At 36.0% G+C, this 14,437-nt stretch overlaps 1 non-coding gene across 1 annotated transcript; it reads left to right on the forward strand.

Moving 5' to 3' along the window:
* Positions 1 to 12,132: 12,132 nt before the first annotated feature.
* Positions 12,133 to 12,239, forward strand: LOC150049799 (U6 spliceosomal RNA). Its single transcript, XR_016538914.1, has one exon. It is a non-coding gene; the product is annotated as a U6 spliceosomal RNA (small nuclear RNA).
* Positions 12,240 to 14,437: the final 2,198 nt, after the last annotated feature.

The following is a 14,437-nucleotide window of genomic DNA, read 5'->3' on the forward strand; positions in this document are numbered from 1 at the left end:
AAAAGCTGCAAACTCTGACCTATTCAGTGGCGGAACCAATTTGGATGAAAATCACACATATACACAGATTCCCAGAACCACCAGTCCCAAACCAAGTAAAGACCACCACCTACCCACCGCATGGCGAACCTTCAACAACAGTCCTTGATGCCTTGGAAAGCTCAACGACGAATTATGACATATACAAATAATCAAAGTCCTACACAAAGTCCAAAAAGAAACAAGAGTGAAGGGACAAGAGAGATGTCACCATCCCAAGAAATGAGACCTGAAGAGACACGAAACATGACTATTCAAGGAGATGATTGTGGATATGCCTAAAGAGATTGAAGCAGAGTAACAAAAACAATTCCAGGAATATAAGCAGGAAATTACCAAGGAGCTCCTCAAATTCAAAAGAGAAATGAAAGAAAAGATTAAGAACCTCTCAGCACACATGATCAGCTCAGTGTCCACAATTCAAGCAAAAAAAGGATGCATTAAGCAACAGATTGACTGAGATGGAGAATAGAACATCAGGAAAGGAAGATAAAACACAAGACCTGGAACAGAGAATCATCAGTCTGGAGAGATCGCTCCAGAATTCACCAAAGAGAACAACAGGACCTGACAGACGCAGCCAAGAAATTTAATCTTCATATGATAGGGATTTATGAAGGGGTGGGGTTCCAGGATAAAGGAATGCAACCAAAATCATAGCAGAGAACTTTGCCAACCTTAAAAGGGAAAATACTCACATTATTGAAGGTTTCAGAACTCCAAGTTCCTAGAAGATCCTAGAAGGAACTCGTCTGGACACATCATATTAAAAACACTAGACCCAAATACCAATGAGCTGATCTTAAATGCTGCAAAAACAAAGAAAAAAAAAGACACAAAGCAGCAGACTGGAGTAAGAAACAAGACACATCCAAATGTTGCCTCCAAGAGACCCACCTCACTGCCAAAGACAAAAACAAAAAACAAACTCCAAGTGAAATGATGGAAATGAATTTCCACCCCAATGCACCATGCAAAAAAACAGGAGTAGCAATCTTAATCCCTGACAAAATTAACTTCTCAGTAAAATCAGTACATAAAGACAAAAATGGCTACTACATATTAGTAAAGGGTACAATCCGTACCCTCAATATTACAGTTATAAACATTACTCCCCGAACACGGGAGCACCCAAATGCATAAAGCTCTTAGAGTTACAGAAAGATAGACTTAAACATAGTCATAGTGGGAGACTTCAATATGCCACTCTCAACAAATGACAGTTCAACTCAACAAAAGATAAGCAAAGACATCATAGACTTAAATGACACCATAGCCCAGCTGGGCTTAACAAATAAACACAGAGTCTTCCATCCAGTGGCAAAACTTTATACATTTTTCTCAGCATCACATGGAGCACACTCCAAAATAGATCATATAATAGTTCATACAGAAAACTTAAGGAGATACAAGAGGACTGACATAATCCATGCATTCTATCTGATCATGATCACAGTATTGTCAGACTAGTTCTAAACAATGCAATAAAAATCAAAAAACATTCAAACACTTGGAAGCTGAAAAACACACTACTGAATAACTCCTGGGTTACAGATCAGATCAGAAAAGAAATTAAAAACTTCCTTGAATGTAATGACAATCAAGAGACATCACAAAGAAACTAACGGTACACATCAAAGGCAGTTCTAAGGGGCAAATTTATCTCACTAGGAGCCCCTATTAAAAAGACAGAATAAAAGCATGTAAATAACCTAAAAAAGAAATTGAATCACCTAGAGGAGCAAGAAAAAGTTAATTCTAAAACATCTAGAAGAACAGACTACAAAAATAAAATCAGAAATATCAGAGATTGAAATAAGATTCACTATACACAAAATTAATAATTCAAAAAGTTGGTTCTTTGAAAGAGTCAACAAAATTGGCAGACCCCTGGCAAGATTAATCAAGAAAAAGGAGAGGAGAGACTCAAATAAACAAGATTAGACCCCACGGGAACAATCACAACTGATATCCAAGAAATTCTGCCCATTATAAATAAGTACTACCAGGGCCTATATGTGAAAGACAAGAAAATCTAGTAGAAATAGATGATTTCTTAAATAAATGTAGGCTACCCACACGGAACAATGAAGAGGTAAACAAATTGAACAAACCAATCTCTTACAATGAAAGTGTGGAAGCAATCAGGGAAATGCCAACCAAAAAGAGCCCAGGTCCAGATGGTTTCACCGTGGAATTCTACAAGACGTTTAAAGATGAAGTAACACATATACTCTTGAAACTCTTCAGAGAAATAGAAGCAGAAGGAGCAATACCAAACTCATTTTATGAAGCTAATATTACTCTCATCCCCAAATCAGGGAAGGACCCAACAAAAAATGAAAACTACAGACCTATCTCTCTAATGAACACAGACGCAAAACTCCTCAATAAAATACTAGCCAAAAGAATCCAGAAACATTTAAAAAAATTATACACTACAATCAAGTAGGCTTCATCCCACAGATGCAAGGCTTGTTAAACATTCGCAAATCAATGTAGTACATCACATCAATGGAGCTATGGATAAGAATCATATGATAATTTCTCTGTACACAGAGAAGGCATTTGACAAAATACAACACCCATTGATGTTGAAAGCACTAGAAAAAATAAGAAGAAGAGGTAAATTCATTAAAATAATTAAAGCTATATATGACAAACCTACAGCCAGTATTATACTAAATGGTGAAAGACTGGAACCATTTACCTTAAAATTGGGAACTAGACAGGGATGCCCAGTCTCTCCACTTCTCTTCTATATAGTGCTGGAACCCTTAGCCAGAGCAAAAAGGCAAGAAAAGGACATCAAAGGGATCCACATAGGGAAAGAAGAAATTAAAATGTCCCTATTCACAGATAAAATGATCTTTTACTTGAGTGACCCAATAAGCTCCAGTCCCAAACCCCTAGAATTAATAAACAAGTTTAGCAAAGTGCCAGGATACAAAATTAACCTTCAAAAGTGAGTAGCTGTCTTGTACACCAACAATACACAAACAGAAGCCCAAATCAAGAAAATGATCCCAATTCCATTAGCCCCCAAAAGAATAAAATGCTTAGGAATATACTTAACCAAAGATTTAAAGGAATTATTCAATGAAAACTATAAAGGCTTAATAAAAGAAATTAAATAGGACACTAGGAAATGGAAAGACAACACATGCTCATGGATAGGGAGAACCTACATAGTGAAAATGGTATACTGCCAAAACTGATATACAAATTCAATGCAATCCCCATCAAATTCCCAAAGATATTCTTTACTGAAATAGAAGATACAATCCAAAGATTCATATGGAACAAGAAAAGACCTAGAATAGCCAAAACAATTCTAGGAAGAAAGAGTATGGTATTACAATACCAGACTTCAAACTCTACTACAGAGCCATAAGAAGAAAAACAGCATGATATTGGCAAAAAATAGACGAGATGATCAATGGAACAGAATAGAAGATCCAGAAATAGAACCACATACGTATAGTCAACTTGTATTCAACAAAGGAGCCAAAGATATACAGTGTAACAAACACAGTCTATTCAATTTTTGGTGCTGGCAATACAGGGCAACCACATGCAGAAAACTAAAAATTGACCCTAGCTTTTTGCCATGCACAAGTATAGTAGATCAAAGACCTCAATGTCACACCAGAAACAGTAAAAATGCTTCATGATAGAGTAGGAGAGACATTGGAACTCATAGGATAGACAAAAATGCCTGAACAGAATCCCAGTGTCACAACAGATTGGAGAGAGACTCAATAATTGGGACTACCTAAAAACAAAAGGTTTCTGCACAGATAAAAGTATAGCCACAAAAGTAGAGAGACAGCAAACCAATTGGCAAAAGATATTTACCAACAATACATCTGACAAATGCTTGCTCTCCAGTATTTACAGGGAACTCAAGAAACTATTCCACCCCCCTAAAACCCAACAAACAAGTCACTAAATGGGCAAGGGAACTAAAGAGAGACTTATCAAAAGAAGAGATTAAAAGGGCCGAAAAGCATATGAGAAAATGTTCATAATCCATGGTCATAAAGGAAATGCAAATAAAAACAACCCTAAGATGCCACCTTTCCCCAACAAGAATGGCCAAGATTTTGAACTCAGACAATGACAGATGCTGGTGGGGTTGTGGAGAAAAAGCAACCTTACTACACTGCTGGTGAGATTTTAAACTAGTTCAGCCACTCTGGAAAGCAGTGTGGAGGTTCCTTAAAGAACTGAAGATACACCTTCCCTACAATCCTGCCACATCATTCCTGGGCATCTACCCTGAACATCATAACCCAAGATATGATAAGGACACCTGCTTAGCCAAGTTTATCTCTGCACTATTCACAATAGCCAGGCAATGGAAACAATCCAGGTGCCCTACTGCAGATGAATGGATGCAGAAAATATGATATATATATATATATGTACACAATGGAATTTTTCCTAGCCAACAGACAAGATAAAATAATGCATTTTCAGGGAAGTGGATGAATCTAGAGTGAATCATGTTGAGTGAGACCAGTTAAGACCAAAGAACAAAAGGGGCTTGTTATCCTTAGTATGTGGCTATTAGAACCAAACAGTATAAGACCGAGGACTCAAAAGTTGTATACCCAATGCTATGGATATGGTACTGGAAATATAAACACAACTACGTTGTCATAAAAACTTATGACTCTATAGACATAATGTTTAATTACATAGATTAGTATGTATCTATGACATACAAACCATGAGCCTAATTTTGATTATGTTCTAAAATCTAAGTGCCAGTGATTGTATATAGAGATTCTTCTCTTGAATACTTTTTTGTTAAACACATCATTTGAAATATGATGTAAAAATCAACGTTAATAAATTCTTTAATTAATAAAGCAGAAGAATCTGCAAGTGGTCAGGCCAAGAATCTGAAACCCTCAGAAAAAGAGATAAGCTTCATGCGGTGTCAGCCTGAGGCTCAAGGACTAGAAGTACCCTGAGGAGCCCCTGGTGACTGTCCATATGGTAAAACTAGACTGGAGCCAGATAACCACAGAAGATAGCAAAAGCAAAAGACATATTCACCCAAGAAAAAGTGAGCTTGTGGTAGTTGACTTTCTCCCCATCAGACTTGATTCATTGTCTTCAACCTATTGTGAGGTTGCTCTCGATCAGATTGAGTTTATCTCAATTATTGAAGTATGATCTCATTTTTATGAACTTTGTTATGATTATAAAGAAAGCTTATAGTCCTTTCCATTCATACATTCTACAATCACAGATTTTTTCTTGAAGTACACTCATATATCTCATATATTTATATATAAATATATATATATATACAGAGAGAGAAAGAGAGAGAGAGAGAGATTTTTTCCCCCAATACTGTCAGGTTTACAACTAAAATTAACCATCATACGGATCCTGAGTAATGAAAATGTACCTTATTATCAACCTTTGGACCATCCTTTATTTTAATTTTTATTTTCTTAATGTAGAAGGTATACAGTTACATATGTGAGGTAATGATTACATTTCTTGTACATTGTTACCCCCTCATTTGTCTCCCATTTTCCCTCTTCCTCCCAATTCCTCCCAATCCCCAAAATTTTACAGTTCATTTCCTCCATATTTTATTGTGAGTGTTGCTGCTTATTGATATTTACTTTAGGAATGAAAGCTCATGAACTTTTCTCCCTTGCCTAACTTTGAACTATGATCCTTCAAATCTCAGTCCTCAGAGTAATTAGAGTTACATGAATGGACCATTGGTGCCCAGTAAGGAAAACTAGTATTTAAGATAAGAATAAGATATTATGAAAATAATATGGTTTCAAATGCAAAAGAGTTGAAAAGGATAGATAAGGAATCAGAGACTCTTGACATTATCCAAATACCTTTCACAGAAATAATGCAAAGATAGGCACAGGGGCCAAGGCATATTGTGAGGGAAAATGTTGAGCTGGTCAGTGAACCAGCAAACGTGTCCATTGCAGAACTGGAAAGAGGAAAATGTGTTGGATATTTGAGGGGAAAAGTAAAGATGTAGATAGTATGCTAGATAGTAAATACAGAATAATATATTGTACTAAACATAAATAAATGGAAAGCCCTATTTTTCCTTTCTGTATGTAGATAAACATTTTACTTTGTATTTTTGCTTTCTGAGGGCAATAAAATCCACATACTTACCTGACTTCCTGACAGTCATACATTACATTCTATATAGATATTAGATAAACATTTTACTTTGTATTTTTGCTTTCTGAGGGCAATAAAATCCACATACTTACCTGCCTTCCTGACAGTCATACATTACATTATATATATATATATATATATATATGGAGAGAGAGAGAGAGAGAGAGAGAGAGAGAGAGAGAGAGAGAGAGAGAGAGAGAGAGAGAGAGAGAGAGAGGGAGAGAGGGAGAGAGAGAGGGAGAGAGAAATAGCAACTGGGTAAAATATATTTCAAGCTGTAATGAAGGCATGAGGGAAAATACTGATGAAGAAAATACAGATAAAAATATCAGAGGTAACCAAGAGAGAAATATCCATGAGTTCATATGAAGCATAGACAAAATAAACCAGCCATACAAAAGAGAAAAGAACAAATCAAAGGTAGGTACATGAGGGCCTGGAGTGTAGTCTTGTGGTAAAGTGCTTTCCTAGCATACACGAGGCCCTGGGTTTGATTCTTTGGTATCACACACACATAAAAAACTGAAAGCAGTGCTGTGGCTCAACTGGGGAAGGAAGGAAGGAAGGAAGGAAGGAAGGAAGGAAGGAAGGAAGGAAGGAAGGAAGGAAGGAAGGAAGGAAGGAAGGAAAGAAAGAAAGGAAGAAAGAAAGAAAGAAAAGAAGAAAGAAAGAGAGAGAAAGGGAAGGAAAGGAAATTAGGTATCTGAACCAAATAGTATTAGAAACATATTTAGACATGTAGAGAATAAAATAAGTAGAATAATAATAAAGTGGACATATTTTTTTACCAGTCCTGGGCTTAAGCTCAGGGCCTGAGCCCTGTCCTTGGACTTTCTCAAGACTAGAGCTCTACCACTTGAGCCTCAGCACCATTTTTGGCTTTTTTTCTATGTATGTGGTAACAAGAAATCGAACCCGAGTCTTCGTGCATGCTAGGCAAGCACGTTACCACTAGGCCAAACTCCCGGCTCCTAAAGTGGACATTTTTATACATAGAAAAAGTAGTAGAAAAATTAGATATGGAAGTATATTGTAAATAATAGTAGAGATTATTACATGCTGCTCATCTATATTCAGCAATAAAGGATATAGGTATTATATACATACATTACAAAACAATATATAAGACAATATGTTACATTATTATAATATATTATTATCTTGTATATTATATATTATGTTCTAATATGATATACATATAATATATGCACATCATATGTAATAATATAACATGTACAGGAATAGATAATTATGCTATATCTATATTTTGGTAGTAGTATCAAAAGGAAATTTTCACCTGGAGGAATCTGCTAGTGTTTATATGTCTATCTATTTTACTCAATTCAAGTATGATTTCTGATTTTTTAAATATTTTAAAATATTCATCACAATTTATGTTATTTCCCATATCCTATTTAGAGCATATAAATTGTTTTTCAATCTGAATAAATTAACGAAGTACTTAATACAAAATCTATTTTTACTGCTTCTTCTGAATTCTAGCTGTAAAATTGTGTGTATAGGTATGTGTGTGTGTGTGTGTGTGTGTGTGTGTGCCCATGTACATTATGGGGCTTGAACTCATGACCTTGGCACTATCATTTTGTTATTTGACTCAGACTACTCTACCATACAGTAGCTATAGCTGTACTTCTGATATTTTTCCCCATATATTTCTTATTGTAATTGTAGTTAATAGAAGGGTTACATTATATTCACCAGATAGAAGGTGCATTACTTCACAAACATTGATACCCTTTCTCATGTCTTGGTCCCCATTTCCCTTCCCCACCCCCACCATCTTGTTTCCCCCCCTTCCCTATCTGATTTCAAATAACCAAAAACACATATATAAAATATATCAGACTGATGTTTTGTTTTTTAACTGGAGATAAGAATTCCACGTACTTTCCTCCCCTAGCTGATTTCAAATTGCCACCCTCAGATCTCAGCCTCCTGAGTATCTGGAATTGCAAGCATAAGCTATTGATGCCTAGTGAAAATAAGATATTTGGTAAAAAAAAATTAAAGAAAATAGGTTCTTCATATTCATCAAGATCCTTCTTGGTTGCTACTTGGAGAAAATCAGATTCATATAAAGTGTTATGGCTGGTTTGTATCACTTAGGACACTGTGGGACTGCTAGAAATTAATCTATGCAGCTTTCCTTTTCTTAGGTCTGATACACAAAGCAGTCAACGCTAGAATAGTTATAATTTTAAGTGTTTTCTCTCACTGTTGTCAAGAGTATCTCATTCTGCTGCTCAACATTTTAGATGTGCCTCTCTGGAGCTACATTGGAAAGGATATTTCTAGACCTAGGCCAAAAGGTCAGTTACTAGAAAAGCAGTCTCAAAATATCATACCCAGAGGACCACAAGTTATAAAGCAAAGAGTGAATAGAGTTCAAGAGCTGGAAATTTAGGTCAGCACAAATGCCAAACGAGAAAGATCTGTAGCAGAACTTAGTCTGCCTGATAAATTGAGAGGGCAACACAGAGCAGAGATGATGGATTGGCGTGCTGGTGAGAAACAAGTGTGGTTGTGGATGAAAGTCATGACCTCTGATTCTATCTTATATCCCCTAACCTTTAAACCAGCTTGGCTTACCCGAGAAATGAGAGAGGTGAGTTACATATGCCCCAAGGGTCTCTCGGGTAAGTGTTTGGGGCAGAGCATGCTCACATTCTGATGGCTACGCAAGGTCGATATGAATGTTTGAAACCACTCAGTGCTCGTGTATGTAAGTGCATGTAAGTATTGTACCATCCAGGTCCTGCTATGACATGAAGTTTTCTTAATCTGGACTTTGCAGTTCCTCACATCAGACTTATTGAGCTCTGTCATGCATATCCTGTTGTTCAAGACGTCTTTGTGTCACTAACTTGGCCAATCATAAGAAATCCACTATTTTCCCGAGATTATGAGATGACTATTTTCTTCTATCCTAATGTCAGAAAAGTATATCAGAGTTTTAATCTATCATCTGTCTGAACCTGAGTACTTTTGCTGTATGAATACTTTTTATGAAAAAAAACTCATGTCTATCTATGTATACATGTAGGTCTGAGCCCATTGTCGGTTTTTTCTACTAAAATAAAAGGTGGAAAGAGTAATTATTCAAATATCCTGATAGAGACCATCAGGTACAATCACATACATTCATAACATTAGTTATTGGTCAGGAAATATATTCAGGAATTCTGTAGGGTACTTAGTAGATTCATCTACTTTTGTTGCAGAGGAAGGGTATTATGATGTGAGCTTAGTGGTGGGCTGTTTCAGGATGGAAAGTTTGAAATACATAGGCTGTATAGTTATAATATTTGTTGTTTGTGGTAGTGGTCTAGAGTTTGAAGGGTTTTTGGATTTTCTAGGTAAATATACTCATGGTTGAGTCATGCCTCCGGTCATTTTCATTCTGGTTTTATTTATTTTATTTTTTTTTGCCAGTCCTGGACCTGGAGCTCAGGACCTGAGTACTATCCTTGGGCTTTCTCAAGGCAAGAACCACAGCACAACGTCTGGCTTTCTCAATGATGTGGTATTGAGGAATCAAAACCGGGTGTTCATGCATGCTAGGCAAGGTTCTTTTTTGAGACAAGCTCTTATTCTTTGTCCAGGCCTACCTGGGTGTAATCCTTCTATTTTATACTCATGTCATTGCTGGGGTGTCATGATTATTTCACTGTTCTCATCTGTTTGTTGTTGTTGTTCTGATGAGTTTGGCTCTGGAAATATATGTTCATTCCTAGCCTGGTCTGCTCCAGTGAATGTGCCACAGTTTCTGGTGCTGTGAAACAGGGGTGTTTCTTTCAAATACCAAAAGAATCACACAGTGTCTCTCCATACGATCAAAAACATACAATTCATATTGAAAAGCATTGAAAAGAAGTAACCCACCTACAGTTTCACGCAGATCTTAGTAAAGTTTTCCTGTTGTTTTCTAATGCAGCAGTAATTTTGTACTGATACCTAGAAATATAGTTTTATTCATAGAATGTATTCTCCTGGAAGTCTTCTTAGCTGTATTTCTGTTAAAATTAATAGGGGGCAGTGGTTAACACATGGTTTATTCTACTTTAAATATTAATGTTTATTTTTAGACTCCATTTCTATTGTTTGAAGCATTCAAAAATTGTTAAGGATTAGTAACTATTTTTTTTAACTTCCTGCTACTTGTGAGGTAAATTGTTGCTCCAGGCCAAACAAAGGGTCAGCAAGACGGCTACTACTAGGTATTAGTTCAGGAACATGCCCCAGCACTAAATCTTTATACCTTAAGTGCAGAATTATTATATAAACTACCAGCTTTATTCTACCCAAATGCCTATCTCACCAATTACTATGCAGTGTATTTTATCTAAATTGTAAGTTTCTTGATAGAAAAACTTTAACATTTAAATCAACTTTAGTGAAATATTTATCCATATGGCTGGGTATATGAGGTGATGATTTCTACATGTATACATTACCTAGTGAACAAATCACGGTAGTTAGCATATCCCTCACCTTAAACATTTATCATTTTTAGTGGTGATAAACTTCAAAACACTCTGTTCTGATTATTTTACACATAGCATCTTTATGTGTGTTGGTTTTTATGGGTGCTCATATTTCCAAATAATTTCCAATCTAAAGTTTTATGTAATGCCATCTGGACCTAATGACTGGATACTAAATAAAATAAAATGGAAGAGAGTAAAGATATTAATTTTGAGAGCAGACTATCAAAGTTCAAATTTGGCCCAAAAATCTGTTGTCATGAAGTTCCTGCCGTTTTATTTCTGTGGAATACTTAGCATTTGGAAGTCATATATTATGGAATATAAAGTTAAATTGAATATGTGTGGCATATTTATCAAAAGAGTTTAATTTTCATCTGATAATTATAATCTCTATATATTTTATCAGCTGCCTGTCAATATAGGAGATACTGTAAATGTTAATTTTTAGCATAAGATTTAGCCACAAATTCAGAATCAATGAGAACACAAGACTATACTGGTGACCAAGCAACTCAGCATATAACTATGTAGTTAGTTGTATCTCTTTGTTCAAGATACAACACATTTTTCTCAGTACATCACCTAAATGAGTTTATGTAATAAAGAACCTTGAAAAACTTTGCTTACTAGCTCTAAATGTTTAAAACTTTTGCACTGTATCATAGTTATATATTCACAAGTGAAATAACTCACATTAATTTTCATAGATCTTGCTACTTATCAAGGAGATATGGTGATGTGAATACTTTTTAAGTACCTATGATCATAAACTAAATAAGATAATTCACTTAAATAAAGTGGCATCATTTGTTAAGTTCATGGCTATCATTAAAAAAAAGTTTAAGTCATTATTACTGGACTGAATCCAAAGAAACACTAAAATGATGAAATTAAAAAGTTAAGTAAAAATATGTAGCCCTGGTGGTGGAGTTCATCTATATTGTATGTATAAATACACAATAATAAACACCAGAAAACAGGTACCTGAAATGGATGTACAGGCAGCACTGGGAAAGGGGTACAGATAGATACATAGAGGAGAAGATATGGCAGTCAAGAATTCATTGTGCAACTAAAAATTGTAAAAAAAAAAAAAAAGTAAGGGAAGGAGTGCTTAGAAGAGGGTGAGTAAGAATATCAAAACGGGTCACATTGATCAAGATGCATTACATTCATAAATTGCTTACTCAGGGGTAACTCCTTTGTACAACTACTTGAAGATATTTTAAGAAAGAAAAAATGAAAGTACAACTTTAAACCTTACATTCTCATAGGTGAGTGAGAAAGAGTAATAAGTATTCTATTTTGTGTGTTTTTGAAACATCGTTTTGGCATCTTGACATGGTATATAAAAGCATCAAGAGAGCTTTTGTGAGCTGTACTCTATAAAAACTGGCATAGAGTGCTCACTTCGGTAGCACATATACTAAAATTGAAATGATACAGAGAATATTAGCCTGGTCCCTGCACAAGTATGTCACGCAAATTTGTGAAGCATTCCATATTTTTAGGTAATGCAGCTACTACTGGAGAACTTGGGGAATGAGAATGTGCACAGGTCTGTGAAGCCACAGATTCTGTCTGTGTTTGGTGATATTGCCCTTGCTATTGGTGGAGAGTTTAAAAAATACCTTGAGATTGTATTGAATACTCTTCAGCAGACCTCCCAAACCCAAGTAGACAGGGCAGACTATGACATGGTGGATTATCTAAACAAGCTAAGAGAAGGCTGATTGGATGCCTACACCGGAATTGTCCAGGGATTGAAAGGAGATCAGGAGAATGTACACCCGGATATAAGGCTGGCACAACCCAGAGTAGAATTGATTCTGGCTTTTATCGATCTGGAGATGAGGATCATACAGATGGAGTAGTACCTGAGCTGCTGGGCTGATAGGACATTTATGTACAACATTTGGTAAGGATGTACTGAAACTAGCAGAGACTAGGCCAATGATCCATGAACTGTTAACTGAAGGACGAAGATCGAAGACTAACAAAGCAAAATCCCTTGCTACCTGAGCAGCAAGAGCTGAGGAAACTGAAGAACCAAGCTTGATCTGTTACCATTGGGATGAGAACCTGAGACCCCCCACTGGAAATCTCCAATCTTTTGAAAAACCCAGAAGTGAGGAGTGTGCACGGATGCTGAATATTGGGAATGAGAGGATGAGTGAATGAGGCTTAAACACCACATTGAAAATCCTGCCGCAGCCACAGCCACCAACAGCAGAGATGTTAGTGAGCTAAGTAAGCACTGACTTAGTAAAATCCATAACATGGGCCATCTTGGAAAAGAGAAACAATGGATTTACTTGCTTATTTAAAAAAAAGAAAAAGAAAAAAAAAAGGGCTGTCTCTTCCCAGCGGTTGCTAGAACTAGCTTTCTGTCTTTGGTGAGGAAGGGAATGACTGGTTTGGGAGAGAAGGAGGGACTGGGTTCAGCTATGGTGCTTTGTTGTAAAAGGCAGCCTGGCCTTTGCTACTGAGGAGAAAGATGGAGCCTAGATTTTGAGCCCCCCTTCACTGTACCTTTGCCATGTGGTAGTATATAATGTCCTGGCTAGAAGGAGGGGAAAGGATTTTTACAGTCTGAGAATGAGTGTGTGTGAATGAGGCAGTATCCACATTCTCAACTTCAAGTCATTGAAGTTTCTTTTTCCAAGAAAACAAAGGGTTAGATGTTGCATTTCATGAAACTAACTCAAGTTCTGTCTACTGATGCAGCACAAGACATGTGTGTTTAAAAGAAAAAAAAGGAAAGGCACTCTTTAGGTTTTGTTTTCTTGTTTTCTTTTTTAAACTAGGGAAAACACTGACGAATGGTCAGAGCTCCTATCCTTTCATCAAGTCGCCTTTCCTGATAACATGGTTCAACTGTGAATGCAGAAGGGGGGAGGGGGAGAACAAAAACTCTGGAATTAAGGGATATAGAAAAATAAAAGTACAATTGTTACAAATAAATACAGATTTCAAAGATGAGAATACAGCCATAACCCAAATCCAAATTTAAATTCTCAAAAACTGGCAGCACAAAAACAAAGCTCTCTCCCGACCTGTATTGTGGCAGTTCGAATACCCCAGCATATTGTGCCAAAGAGTTTAAGAAAACAAATGTACAATAAAATACACACACACACACACACACACACACACACACGAAAAAAAAAACCAGCAAACTTCAGGTAACTTTGGATTACAAATGAAGATTAACTTAATGTTCAAACAATGTGATAAAATAATCATTTAGAAACTGAAAAAAAAATGGCAAAAGGAGAAACTGGGGCTTTCCTTTATTCTCCAAAGAGCTGGTTGCTGAACATTGCCTAGTATGCCATTCTCTCATTTAACTTACTTAAATGTTAAGTTTACTAGCTAATAAATAGGTGCCACAGATGAGAAAAAAATTAAATACATGAGCAAAAGCTTTAATGTAGACTGAACAAGTGAAATGGTAGCAAAGAATTATTTTGCATGCTAAAAACTCATGTTGTAAGGTTTATGATGTAATAAAAGTCTAAGCACCTAAAAGCAACCAAAGAACTATATCAAAAAGGAAACTTACAAGTCTCATTATAAAAAAAAAGCAAACCAGTTCATAAATATTGGATTCTATGTTGCCCTGACATTAACAGCAAATCATAAAATACAAATATTAAAAATTGAAGTATATATGTATTATATAGTCATACACATATATGTGTATG

The sequence above is a fragment of the Megascapheus bottae genome, chromosome 19 (assembly GCF_031878675.1).
Source record: "Megascapheus bottae isolate mThoBot1 chromosome 19, mThoBot2.hap1, whole genome shotgun sequence".
In the NCBI taxonomy this organism is placed as follows: domain Eukaryota; kingdom Metazoa; phylum Chordata; class Mammalia; order Rodentia; family Geomyidae; genus Megascapheus; species Megascapheus bottae.